Raw genomic sequence first — 13,119 nt, forward strand, 5'->3', positions numbered from 1 at the left:
GCAGCCAGGGGAAGGAAGGCCCATTCTTACATGAATCTTCATGCATTAGGCCTCTAGTTTATTGTAATTACTGTGTACAAAAACATAAGGAAAAATAAAACTCTCTGTGATATCACCATTCAAAGATAACTACTGTTAACAACTGAGTGTATTTCCACTCAGTTTTTCTATCATGTGCTGAAACCATATGTCTGAATCTCATTTCATTCTGCATTATTCTTATTGTTATATGTATCATAAGTATTTTCCATGTCACTCATTTTTCACAAAATAAAGTTATATGTTATTTCTCAGTATGGATTTAAAATATTTTATTTACTCCTCCTTTTATTGAAAGACTAGAGGCCCAGTGCACGACAATTTGTGCACTCGGGGGAGGGGGCGGTCTCTCAGCCTGGGCTGCACCCTCTCACAGTCCAGGAGCCCTCAGAGGATATCTTACTGCCGGCTTAGATGTAGGGAGCAGGCCTAAGTCACAGTCTGGCCTCCCTCTGCGAGAGGTGACTGGGTGGCTGATCAGGGGACGGTGCCAGCTGGCACGGCCCCGCCCCTCCCTATTGTCCCTCCACTGATCCTGGTTGCTGACCCCCCCCCCCCATATCACCATCCCCTCCCTGTGCCTGCTAACATGCACCTTGGCTGGCCTGGTGCCGCCTGCTCACTGGCCCCGCCCCTTACCAACTAGTTGTTTTGCCATTCGGTCAATTTGCATATTACGCTTTTATTATATAGGATATAGAATTTCTCTCTAAAATAATGAAGCAATTACATTTTTGGGGGGTGGGGTATCATTTTCTAAACAAACTTGCCCAGGAGTAAAAGTACAAGCCCAAAGTATGTGATCATTTTTCAGGGTTATAATCCACATTATCACCTTGCATTCTCTTCATCAGCAATGAGAGAATGTCTGTTCTCACTCCCAAGAAGTTTGAGAGTATGTTTCACTAAATTCCTATATTCTCACCCAGATATTCAAATATTGTCTCTTTTTTCCTTTTTCTTTATTCTTAAAACTCATTTTAAGTATCTCATGGATGCTTTGCATTTCTTTGGTTACTGGTACAGTTAAACATTTTTTGTCAGATTTATTAGCAATTTATAATCTCCTTTTGAAAATATTTTCTCTAGTTTACTTTTGAAATAGCCTTTTTGTGACTTTTCCTTTTGGCTGATGTCAAAACATTTCTAGGACCAGTTTCAATAAATTTATACATTCTCTTTTGATATGGTAAAATCCCACAAGAGACCAGAAGTGATAATTTCTCAAAGGTTACTTTTGTTCTAAAGGTCCACACAGATCATTTGATTTGATGATACTGTAAATTTGGCAGGACAATTGTATAGCTATAGTTATAAATTCGTATACGGCATCATGAATCTTGTGCCTCTTGATACCTAACTTCCTTATTTAAAACTGCAACCTGGACCCTGTCCTCCCACATTTCTGATCTCTCTTAGTCTACTCCCCGCCCCATAATAATTATTACCTAACACTATACGTAATTACTTTTTTTTATGTTTATTGTCAGATTCCTTATTTTGAAGTAATATTTAAGATCAAAATTAAAATTACATTTTTTAAATATTACATCTTAAGAGAGTGTCCTAAAAATCAACTTGGCTGTGAATATTGGGAAAATCCTAGCCACAGGTCATAACTTTCCTGTGTGCCAAAATAAGTTGGCCGCGAAATCCTGGATAAGATTCAGACCTATAGGATGAGACTTTTCCTTTGGCACAGAATTGGCTGTACAAGAAATTGTTCAAAGACTATGAAAGAGGAAACTGTCAATTAAGAAAAACGATTTTTTTGTTTGTTTACTGAAATAGAGCTTGTTCCCCAAATGGGGCTTATATATTCAAAATGTAAGCCAACTCATGTTGCTCCTCTCCCAGGCCCTCCGTTTCACCCCTTGCCCCAGCGTGCAGACTCAGTCACCTCCTCTCTCCTCCCCCCTTCCCCATCCTCTTTACTCACTCTGCTCCAACCACTCTGGCCTCTGGGCTGCTCCTGGAACAAGCTAAGCAAACTCTTACCTAGGCTCTGGCCTTGGCATGACCTGTTCTCTGGCTGGGCCTTCTTCCCCTAGCAGACATCCCGGGAAGAACACTTGATTACTCTGTTTCATACTTGTCCAAATGCCACCCGTTCAGTGAGGCTCACCTAACTTCCTTATTTAAAAGTGCAACCTGGACTCTGTCCTCCCACATTTCTGATCCCCTTACGCTACTCTACATCTTCCCCCATAATAATTATTACCTAAAGCTCTATGCAGTTACTTATTTTTTATATTTATTGCCTGTCTCCTTGTTAGATTATACATACCAATAAGGCAGCAGTCTTTGTCACGTATGGGTATCCCAAAGATTTAGAACAGTGCCTGGTGAATAGTAGACATTCAAACAATACTTGTGGGATGAATAAGAGATATTTTGAAAGAAAAAGACAGATAAAGAGTGTGCCTTAGTTGGCATTTGATTGGGTCTGCAGAAATGTATGCCCTAATTTCATCTTGTATACCATTTTGATCATTAGTGCATCTTGCTTATTCATTGATTGGACACACAGTTATCAGCCATGGACTATGTATCAGCACTGTGCTGGACACTGGAGATATGAGAGCGAAAATATCATCTCTATCTTCAATGACTGTAAACTAGCAGCACCTAGGAGGGCAACCGACCCAGTCTTCCGTGCGGGTCAGGGAAGACAGTGAAAATGGAGGCCTGAAGCAGGAAGAGGCCAGAGCAGGGCCCCGGAGAGTGGGAGAGGCTTTCCAGGTGAAGGCGTGAGCACGTCCAAGGTTCTGGCAGGACCAGGCTCTGGCTCACCCTAAATACTATGCTAAGGAATTTGGACTTGATCCTAGAGCAGTAGGGAGTCGCGGCAATATTGAAATACTGTAGAGTATAATACAGACAGATTGACATCTTAGAAAGATCACCACGTCCTCTGGCTCTCAGGGTGTGTTAAACAAGCATAAATGAGTGCTTTTCCTTTGTGCTTTGGGGAAAAGCAGAACAGTATGTCTAGAAAAAAAATTGCAAACTATATTGATAAATGATGTTTTAAGTATAAAAATAAGATGTATTAAAAGAGTTTGTTTTTTTCCAGTCAATTGTTATATGTTTATGTTGAAAAGGATATGAAAATCTTTTTAAATTTAATGAAGTAATTTTATTTCTTTTTAAAATTATTTTTCTAAATCATTAAATTAAATAATTAAATAAATTCTATTTTATTTAGTTTTTAAAATTAAAAACTAACAAATGTTCAGAAAGCTGGCTGAGAAGGAAAGGGAATACTGTTGCTTCAGAAACGTGCAGCAAAAGCCTGCATAATGTGTGTTCTGAAAGCGTGTGACTAGAATGTACAAAGAGGCAAAGCTATGTTCTTTATGAACTCCCTGCCTGCTCTGCTGGGGAAGGATAACCACCCGTCATGGGGTCATTGTGTGATATACTGCTGCGGGTGCAGCTGAGGTATGAAGACCTACCCCATGCTACACTTCCCATATGTCCAACCTCGGGTGTCACGAGAGTCCTGGCACTGGCCCCCGTAAAGCATCTCCGGGACAGAATGTTCTGCGGTGCCCTCTACCACCTTCTGATGTTGCATGATATTTAGTCACTTCTGGGATTTCATATCAGAGAGTTAGAGACTGTGAGGAGATGAAAGACATTTCCGTAAGAGTTTGTGTTCCTTGAAGTTAGATTTTTACATTCTTAATTGAATCTATCTGTTCAAAGGCTGTCAAATTCAAAACAGTGCTACTGATTCTGCAAGAGAGAGATTTTATCATCTTCCTCCAGCATAAGACTAAGTTATTTGAGGTCTGTTTTTGTATTTCTGGGGTGTTTTCCAACACTAAGTAATTCTTCAATTCTCAGCAGACACCTACTGCGTGTCCTGCAAATTTAACTTAATTCTGATACCATCTACCCAGAAATAGTGTCAGATTCCAGAGGTTAAGAGCTTAATTTCCAGAAGGTTTTTTCCCTTTCTGATGACTCTAAGCCACTTCATTAGCGTAAATTCAGGTGTACTTCAAAGGGACTGATGTTAGGAGCTCTGCCAGGAAATATGGGACAAAGACCAACATATTTCTTATTATGCCACAGTATTCTTTTCTTTTCTTTTTTTTAATATAGCAATGGTTGCCCTGGCTGGTTTTGCTCAGTGGTTAGATCATCAGCCCACAAACCAAAGGGTGTCAGGTTCCATATCCGGTCAAGGGCATGTGCCTGGGTCACAGGTTGGATCCCGGGCCCCAGTCGTGGCACGTGCAGAAGATAACCAATCGATTGGTCTCTCTCACATCAATATTTCTCTCTCTCTCTCTCTCTCTCCCTCCCTCCCTCCCTTAAACTCTCTCTAAAAATCAATGGGAAAAATATCTTCAGGTGAGGATTAACAACAAAATAATTTAAACAAAAATAGCAATACTTAAGAGCATGGACTCTAAAGCTAGATTACCTGGGTCCAACCAACTAGATTTGTGACCTTACACCAGTTACTTTACCTCTTTTTGCCTCAGTTTCCTTTTCTGTAAAGTGGAGATAATAACAGTAATGGCGTTCAGGGCACTGTTCCCAAAACATGGCACCTTGACATAGTATATATCTTAAGCTGAAAGAATTTAGAAGATAGCAGAAGCAAGAAGGTCTCTCTGACCTCCCCTCACCCCTCACCCCTCTTCCCTGAAGCAGGTCCTAAAACTCCTCTGTGAACAATGCCCTCCCTGTTCCAGGAAGGAGCACATGCTTATTACCAGAGATGGGGAGTTTTGGGCAAGAAGTCTTGCAAACAGACCTTGCTAAACTAGCCCTTCGTTTACTTCTTCACCATGTACTGCTCGTAGCCAAAACCCCTTGGTCTTGTCAATTCTTCACAAATTTATTGTTTCTTTGTCTAAAAGGTAAATAAAAGCTTCCTGTTTTGGTCACTTCTTCAGATCTTCATTCTCTTGCAAAAGCTCCCATATATATGTAAAAACTTAATGAAATGTGTATGCTTTTTCTTCTGTTAATATCTTTGTAAGTGACATTTTCTGACCCGGCCAGAGACCCTAAGAAGGTAGAGAAACACTTTTTCTTTAAGCACACAGTCTCTACCGCATAGCATGGTAGTTAGTTAATATACGTAAATCCCTTGGAACAGTGCCTGTACTGGGTGAGAGCTTTGTAAATATTAGCTACTACTATTGAGTGTCCTACAAATGTATCTCAGGTCTCATACTCTCTGCTGGGAGATGGTGTCTTATCCTGTGGGGTAAGAGCTTAATCGCCAGCCCCCAGTTTTACTTGTCTAACAGTTCTTTGAAGAAAAGTCAGCATTAAAAATTCCCTGAAGTAGGTGAACACCAACTCCAGAATTAATAATCTCATTGGACAATTGATCACATCCCCTTTTAACTTATTTGATGGCATATGCAACAAACAATGATCAGACCCATGTCTAAATTAACCCTAACAAATCAACGGTTAACAGAAACTTTAAGACGGTCAATATAGTATCCATCTTGTTTTGTCTTGTAATTGTTTCTACCATAGTAGCAGTTTTTCTATTGTGCTTTTTCCCCCTGCAGTTATATTTTTCCCAAGTTCAGAGCAATCATGCTACCTTTAAATAATACAGGCCTAAGAGTTGTAACATCTTAACCCACATTAAGGTGTTAGAACTGTTAAAAGATAAACTGAGGCATAATCAACTTTTTAAAAGTTTATTTGAGCAAAAATTTATTTGAATCATGCAGTGCCAAATTAGAAATGGCTGGGAGTGCACCAGAGACAGGAGCTCAGGGAAGACTTTTACAAGGAAGATACTGAGAAGCAAAGCAAGGAAATTATCTGATTGGCTATAGCTTAAGAGTTTGCTTTATCGGGAAAAGCCTAGTTGGCTATTTGTGATTAGATGCCCTCAGGTTTGATTTCTTAACCTGGAGTGATTTATAGGCTAAGGTTCTGGTTTGCTGCATATGTAGCCTATGAAGGCATTCGGGCCACCTCAATCTAATGGCCTCCTTGTTTAAGTAATTTAACAAAACAAATGCAGAAGTCAATAATGCCACTGCACTAACGGAGTGGAACTCAGACCCAGAAACACGCCTCTGAACAGGCCTCCCCCAAAGGACCTTACTTACGATGCATTGGACCCTCCGGGCAAGCAGTGACTATAATATCAGGCAGTCCCTTCCCCTCAGCATTCTTTAACTTGAAATGGTAAGTCTTCCCTTATGAGGATATTAAGGTTCCACAGGTTTGGAATTCAGCAGTAAGGATTTGCTTTGATAAGCCAGGAATTGCTGGTCATGTCTAGAAAATGTAAGAAAACTTTTTATTTTGGCTTCTATCCTTTTAAAGATCATACACACATGCTCATGAGTGGAAGCAAGCATTCTTCCTTCTGGACTCTAATGCCCAAAAGAGAAAAGTTTAGATGGATGGCATTTCTTCCTACTTTATTCATCAAATATATATTGAGGAACTACTATGTCTCAGGCACTGTTGTAGGTACTGAAAAACAGCAGTGGAAAAAAAGAATGACAAAAGTCCCTGCCCTCATAAAGCATACACTGTAGAGTGTATACATTATGAAATGTATACACTGTGAGGGAACTAAAGATAATAAGTGAGTAAAATACATAATGTGACAAAGAGAAAATTCTTTTAATAGGGTGGTCAGGGCAGGATTCACGAAGCAGGTGTAGTAAAGAGATCAGAGCTTTTCAGGCGAAGGACCCAAGAGATGCAAAAGCTCCGAGGCGGGGCCTGCGTGGGGCGTTTGAGAACAGCAGTAGTGCCAGTGTGGCTGGAGCAGAGTGAGTGAGGCAGGTGGGACTGGATGCACGTTTGGAGACATAAGGTCATGAGGGGAAGCACCCAAATCATATTGGAGCTTTTTGCTACTGTAAGGATTTCAGCTTTCACTCTGCCTGATGGGAGACTTGGGGAGTTTTGAGAAGTGACATGGTCTTGCTTACCTTTGAAAGACAGAAGGATCACTATTATGTTGAGAACAGACTGAAGGGGGCAAGGGAGACCAGGCAAGAGGTTTTTCTCTAATTCAGGTGAGCGATCATGGTGGCTTTGACTATGTTGATATTAGTAGTGAGAACTGGATGGATTCTGGACATGTTTTTTTTTTTTTAATGTATAACCAACAGGAATTGCAGATGTATGGGATATGAGTTGTAAAAGCAAGAGGGAAATGAAGAATGACCCCATGGTTTTAGCCTGAGCAATTGAAAGGCTGGAGTTGCTGTTTGCTGATGCAGGGAACACAATGAGGCTTTTAAAAAGTTTGGAGAGGTAGAGCTCAGACTTGCAATACTAGGCATGCTAAATTCGAGATCCCTATTTATTAGCTATCTAAGCAGCAGTGCTGAATAAGCAGTTTGCTTTATGATTCTTCTGTGTCCTGAATACTATATTCCTGACAGCTAAGTGTTTTTCTACAGTAATGGCACATACTTGAATTGCTACTCAGTATAAAACATATTTATGAACGTCTATAAGGAGTTCAGAACCTTAACACCGCTTTTAGAGAAAGCACACTAATAAAAGTGAGCATATAACTCGTGTGCTGAGAGAGTGCAGAAAGGGTCCCAAAATAGAGCTTCCTCGGTCCACAGCAGCTGCACAGGTCACCGCAGGGCGAAGCAGTGCAGGCTAAACTGCAGTTAGCTCTCGAAGGGCAGTGGTTTTGAGGGTCTCCTGCACTCTTCGGTACTAAGTGTAAATCGGTTTCACTTTCAAGCACAAGGCAAAACAATGTTTCTCGTGGCAGATATGCGTCTATGTTTTCACAAAACTAGTTTGAAAGGCCTAATTGCAATTGACCCCTGGCAGGCATGACAGGGGCACCAAGAAATGGAGCATGAAAACGGAAAGGAAGAAAGGTAGGGACAAATGTGGAGCAACAGGAACGGCATGAGGACATTTCAGAAAACGCAAAACTCAGAGGAGAGGATGACAGGCCAAATGCTGTTGGGGGAGTCAGGTGAAAGGTGAGTGAGGGAAGCCGGCCTCTCTCCCACGCGTGCACAATAACAGGAAGCGGTGGGAACTGTGGTGTCAACAGGGCACATGCTTCCCCCCAAAGAGAGTTGGGGTCCTCTGTTGTCAGGCAGGACTGGGTCAGTGCAGCCAGGTCTTGCCTTATTTCCAGGAAAACTAGAAATCTAGATATTTGTATGAAATCTGATATTTAAATGTTGGGGTTTAGCTCATGTTTTCAAAAAGTGCTGTAAGCCTAACGGAACATTTGTAAGCTGCTTTTGGTATGTAAGTCCCCACTTCCAAAGTCTAACTTATCCATTTACATACAGATAGTTTTAATTATTGACTAAACTGAGCCATTAAACCCCTACATCGTTATGACAATTATTTACCCTACACAGGAGAAACCATTCTTTTTTTGTATATGACCTGCATTTTCTGCTTCAATATGAAGTCCTAACATGCAAATATAAAAGAGTGAAAGCAAAGCAGTAATACAATTAAAAAAAAAATCCTTAGCTTTCCAGGATTAAAAAAAAAAAGTTATTGACTTTTGTTACTATTTTTCATAAATCTCAAATTAAAGTTGTCTACGTTAAACTAACTGTGATGTAGAATAAGGCAGTCACACTCTGCTCCTTCCAAAATGGATTGACACTTTGCAAGATTCTTCTGGAAATTGTTAAAGGATGTTCAGCTTCAGAAAATATAAGGCTGATGGGAAAGGATTAGTTCTGATGAGAACGAAGACGTGGAAGGAGAGATTTTCATTATGATTAAGGCTAGTTTTCATAGTCTTTTCTACAAGTCATTTTCTCCATCATTCTATAAAGAAATCTCCCTTGAAAAGCAAGAATATTGGACGATTGAATGGATTTGGTGAAATGCTTAAGCTTAGTTTGTTAGGATCTGTTAAGCTGGGATAGCCTAACCAAGCTGCTATGACTCTAGAGGGGTCTGGGAAGAGTTCTGACTTCCGAGCAACTTTTCCAAGAGACTCTTGTCCTGTGATGACTTCATTTCTGCTCATACAGATAGATCTGGGGGAGAGGGGAAGGTCTTCATTATTTTGTTTTCTAAAATAATCGAGAGAACAGATATTCCCATAGTAGAGCAATATCTGAAAACTCTTAGCATTAGCTAACACTGTAGGTGGAAGGGGGCAGGGAACTGAGAGAGCAAGACCATAAAGTAATGGCAGAAGCTACGGAAGTCTGGGAAGGGGATGACCTGGAGGTGTGAGAGTGCCTCTTAGCTCTGCCTAGTGCTACCTCCAATTCCCAGGGCAGCAAGAGCTACAGGTGAAGTCTTGAAGTGACTTTTCATATGGTCTCAATGATGACAAGTCAAAATGTCCTCAGGTTGTTTTAGGGAATTGAAAAAAAAAATCACCTATTACTTGAGATGAAAATAGAAAAAGATTTAGAATTCATAGACAGGAAGTAGCATTTTAGTCAACTTTACCCACACCCCCATTTTATAGATCATTTCAAATCCTTTCAGAAAAAATGTTTAATGACTGGAGAAAAGATGTGTAGAAAGCTATGGAGGAAAAAGCAATGTTGGAAGAACTTGGCTCAAGGAAAGCTGACGAATGTTTCTTGGCCACTTACCCATAAATTCAGCAGGCCTTACTTTGCAAAATTTGGGAAGATTTGCTGACACAGGACTGGAAGGGGTAAGTGTGAGGTTGGAAGCTGCTGGTGAACATTCAGCCCCTCCCACAAATAAGGAAGTTCTCACTCCACTGTGGGCTCTGCTGCAGGTGCCAGCCGGCCCTGTGTCTGCTCAGTGATTTCTTTGGCACTTTGTAAAACCTTGTAGGATTTCAGGATGCTAGTGTTTCCCTGGCTTACCCTTCATAAACAGTCCCTGTAGACACCCTTTTGTACCAATTAGCCCAACATGAAACTCCTTTTATTAAAAAAAAAAAAATGGGAGAAAGGTGTCTTTCTCTTTTTCATTGCTTTATCTGGTTAGAAAATATTTCTTTTTAGAGGATCATCATATTATTTTATTAGATTTTGAATAGTCATCTAATGGGATCTGTGTTCTCAACCCACAACACCTTTAGATAAAGGGGTGTTTTCATCAAAAGATTCCATTGAGCTTTCATAACTCAAGAAGGAAAAATCCACCAAATACCATGTTGCACATACTTTTTTATTTGTTTCAAAGATCTGAAATAGACAGTAATTTCTTGGTGTTGGACAATTTTTCTCTACCGAGTTAATCAGCCAACATTCCCACTTACAAATATGATGGTACTTGAATGAAGCACATCAGAAGTGTGTATTTCTATACCAGTTCAAATACTTTATAGAGCATTTCTTTGCATACATCCCCTGGGCTGCTGCTGCCGCTGCTTCTTCTCCTCCTCCTCCTCCTCCTCCTCCTCCTCCTCCTCCTTCTCCTTCTCCTTCTTCATGTCCAGATGTTGTCTTAATAGCTCAGTAGGTACAGGAAGCAATTCTGTTCAGCAAAGATAGACACATAAGGGAAGACAAAATGAGGGCCTAGCCAGGAAACAGCACCATGGAAACAGACATAGAGCAAAAGAAGAAGCAACCTTGGATTTGGTTCGGGTTGAGCCTGCTCATGGCAGGACTTTTATGGAGGGGATTCCTCTTTCTTTCCACTGCCCAGCCAATGAGTGCAGAAATGCCACCACAGAAGGTGGTACTAGTAGGTCAAATGGAACTGTGTGGGCATACCCCATGCCCACAGTAATACACAATCTATGGGCAAGAGTGAGCTTTAACATCAGATTTCCTTGTCACTGCCCATATCCAACAAGTCACTTAACTATTTGGAGGCTCCGTTTCCTTGTCTTTAAATCAGGATGATAACATACCTGCCTCATTGGGTTGTATGAAGACTCAAGAAGAGGATTCAGGAAAAACACATTGTACAGAGCTTGACACACATGTCAAGGATAAAGCAATCACAGAATTCCTTTCTCTAAAGTATGTACTGGTATTGTATGACATGTTTGGCAGATTCCTCACTCACTATGGATTAGGCAAAGAGGAAAGGATGATAGAACATTGGTATGAGAGGAGGGAGAAGGGAAAACTGGCTGGAATGGAACAACCCAGTGAGAGGGAGAACACAAATAACTCAGGCAGGCAAAGAAGCAGAAAGAACCCTTAGATAAGGTAAGCCCCAGGCGTAACCATGTGTATCATAAGAAAATCATTCCATTCTAGCATTCTAGGCCTGCTTCTCTGTTTTGTTTTTTCACCTTTATTCTATGCTTAGCTGCACCTGATGCATTTCATCATGTCCCTTCCTTCCTCACAAAAATGCCTATCTTGTTTCTCCTGCCTCCTCCTCCCTTATTTTTGCTCCCTCTCTGCACCCATTTTCTTGCTCTTCATTCTTACCTCCACTATGATTTATTTCTCTTTTGCTTTTAAAGTGTTGCTTTCTCAAAAAAGAAAGAGAGAGAGAGAGAGAGAGAGAGAGAGAGAGAGAGAGAGAGAGAGAGGACTCATGGACCTGGAAAAGAGTGTGGTGATTGTGTGTGTGGGGGGAGGGGGGAGGTGGAAGAGGGCATAGAGGGGATAAATGGTGATGGGGAAAAAAATAAAGCATTGCTCTCTCTTGCCTGCTAGCTACTTTATTTTTGTTTCTTCCAGGTCATAAGACTATTTTTTCTTTCTCCAAAAGCAATCCTCTTTTCACTAACCACTTAACAAATTCCCTCTTAATCTTTTCTTTATATCCATTATTATCTGCCCACTTCAGTAGTTCATTATTCTTGGCTAATTTTTATTATTTGTGCCAGTTGGAAATACCAATCAAGGACACTCACCTGCACATGAGCTAAATACAAGTGTTTGCGTGCAGGCCTTTAGAGTTTTTGTATTTCAAAACCTTTATTAGAGAACAATGCTGTGTGAACAGTGGGCCTGACCATTGTCATCTTATGAGAGATAACTAACAAGCACAATGTACTGTCTATAATGATATTTAAAATGGCTTTTCTTCAATCAAAAATATTTGGAATACAAAATTTTAAAAATTGTTTAGGACTATTTAACAAACAATTTCCCAAGTTATTCAATCACCAAAAGTGATTTCTCTTGCCTTTACCAAACCAGCTGAAGACAACAGTGGGTTTTAGGCTTAGATTATCTACGGATTGTTTACACTATCTTACTGAGCCAGCTCATTGTCAACACAGACTTTAATCTAAGAGTGTAGATATGCATAAATGTAAGATTTAATGGAAAGTAGTTCTTCAAGGATCTAGGGTGGTCAGGATATACCGCCATAGGTTGGCCATGTTGGTTGACAGGACCTACTTCTACTGCCACAGGCTCCTCCTCTTTTTCATTTGCTAGAAGGAGAGGGGCTGACGTACTACAATAGGATTGTCAAACAATGGTCCTTGCCTCCAATTCAAACACCAATAGGAATCCCCTGTTTAGTGCCAACAGTTTGACATAAATACAGCATGGCTGTGAAAACAGCAGGGCTGTGAGGCTGCACAGGGGCCAGGCCCCACACCCTTCAGCTAGGCAGCTCTGCTCCATTATGGTCGGCTCTTCCAGCTGTTCTGTGCCAGTCTTTGGAAATGTCTTCGGTGTTTCAGCTCCAGCTGGGGAAACGCAGTCTTCAGTTTTAGGTAAAATGTGCTCTCTCTGAGCCAGAGGGGAGCTGACTTTTATAGAAAGAAGTCGCATCCTTGGTCCCTGATTGGTCAGAATGCAGGCGCTCTGATTGATCAGAGCTGAACAGCTCTGATTGAATGGGAAAGCCTCAGAGGAAACCTTTATGAGGGCTGGCTCAGATGGCAGACAGTGCAGGCAGCCTAGCAAAGTACAGTTTGTGTAAGAGGCCCCAGTGCAGAAATGGCTGCTAGGTAATTTGTGCCCAGGCAGCCCCCTTAGCCCTCAGGGTTCAAGGCATAGAGGAGAAAGAATTAATTTGTGTTTGCACTTTTTGTGAATCTGGATAAGTTAATTCTTTAATTCTGGCCTTGAGTAATGACCAGACTCAAATCAACCATCAGGAAGCCACAGTGAGAGCTATTCCCAAAGTCCCAACATGTCAAAACTTGCCCATTAAGTGGCATGTGCTTTCAGAAATACCTATTCCTTCATCTCTGAA

Source organism: Cnephaeus nilssonii, assembly GCF_951640355.1.
Source record: "Cnephaeus nilssonii genome assembly, chromosome: 6".
In the NCBI taxonomy this organism is placed as follows: Eukaryota; Metazoa; Chordata; class Mammalia; order Chiroptera; family Vespertilionidae; genus Cnephaeus; species Cnephaeus nilssonii.